We start from the raw sequence: 1,585 nt of genomic DNA, 5'->3' as shown, positions 1-1,585 counted from the left end.
TGGGGGTGTGGAGGGGTGGTGAGGCTTGGGGGTGGGGGGGGGTGTCATGGGGCCGGGGAGACCCCCACACAGGCCTGGGGCGATATCCAGGCATAAAGCACCTGGCCGCGGCCTGCAATGCAGCCATCTTGCTGCGTCCCCACTGACCACCCACCTTGGCCTCTGGTTCTGCAGAGTGACACCGGGTGGTGCCCCATTATAGACACGAACTGACCTTTTGTCCCATGATGACCCCAATGACCTGGAGACAAAGGGCTATGTCACAAGCTGCAGCAGGAGCACTGGTACAGCCCCAGTGGCCTAATGGATAAGGCATTGGCTTCCTAAGCCAGGGATTGTGGGTTCAAGTCCCACCTGGGGTCATGCTGATTTTAAAGCTGCCATGTGCAACACTGGTAGTGAGATTTCTTTCCAAATGTTCCATCAATTTGGGCTCTTCCTCTGCAACAACATTTTCTCTCACATCTTTTTCTTTGGCACAATCCTATGACGCCAGAATTACAATCAGGTGGAGAATCTGACATCAGCCGATCATTGAAGTCAGTGCCGGGCACCCACCCAATGGCACGCCAAGCTCAAGTGCTTTGATGACGGCACGGATGCGTTCCATGATTCACACCGGCATGGGCATGCAAATTGTACAGTAATGGCTGTTAGCATATCATTAACGGGCCCGACTAGGTAGTCTCTGGTCTCCTGCGATGCTGCACCTCCGCCAGATGGAAGTGACGCCGGCGTGGTTAACTTGTGGTATTTAAAAACTGTAACTGGGCACCAGTGTTGGTAGTTGATAAAAATGCTTACTATGGTGGGGGGGTCCCAGGCGGGGAAGGGCGGGACGAGGCGGGACGGGGCAGGGAGAGTGGAAAAGGGTGACCTGTCACGCACCGGTTTGCAGTACCACATGGTGCCCTGCATCTCTGGCCCAGGCCCCTGCCACCTCCGATGGCAGCCACTGAGGTTATCCCTCACTCCCCTAGGGACTATAGCCCGTGCCATCCACCAACACCCACACCCGACATCATGGGCCTCCCACGACTCCCGCCCCCTCGCCATGCCCACACACAACTGGCAGACCCTCTGCACCCAGCCCAGCCCATCCCTCACACCCTGTGGACAGAGGGCCGAGGTATGTATTTATTGGTGACTGTGTTATGTACAATAATTCTGCCCTAGCCCCTAACGCTAGCCTATGTGCTGCACCCGTACCAACTTAACTGGTGCTTAACTTTCTAACCTTACACGTTCCTTCAAGGTGGTTCTCCATGCGGTACATCAGAAGTCAGACCATATGGTGTTGGCCTGGGTGGCACACATGGTCAGCACTGCCTCCTGCTGCTGCAGATGGTTCGACTCCTCCAACTGTAACTACGGGCGCTGGATGGTAGCTGCCACCCTGTCATGTAATAATAATAATCGCTTATTGACACAAGTAGGCTTCAATGAAGTTATTGTGAAAAGCCCCTAGTCGCCACATTCCGGCACCTGTTCAGAGAGGCCGGTACGGGAATTGAACCCGCGCTTCTGACATTGTTCTGCATTACAAGCCAGCTGTTTAGCTCACTGTGCTAAACCAACCGCTAGT

At 54.8% G+C, this 1,585-nt stretch overlaps 1 non-coding gene across 1 annotated transcript; it reads left to right on the top strand.

The window, feature by feature from the left end:
• The first annotated feature begins 289 nt into the window (after window positions 1-289).
• Window positions 290-363, top strand: trnar-ccu (transfer RNA arginine (anticodon CCU)). Its single transcript has one exon. It is a non-coding gene; the product is annotated as a tRNA-Arg (tRNA).
• Window positions 364-1,585: the final 1,222 nt, after the last annotated feature.

The sequence above is a fragment of the Scyliorhinus torazame genome, chromosome 8 (assembly GCF_047496885.1).
Source record: "Scyliorhinus torazame isolate Kashiwa2021f chromosome 8, sScyTor2.1, whole genome shotgun sequence".
NCBI lineage: Eukaryota > Metazoa > Chordata > Chondrichthyes > Carcharhiniformes > Scyliorhinidae > Scyliorhinus > Scyliorhinus torazame.
The sequence above is the reverse complement of the archived record's forward strand: the minus strand, read 5'-3'. Positions and strand labels throughout refer to the sequence as shown.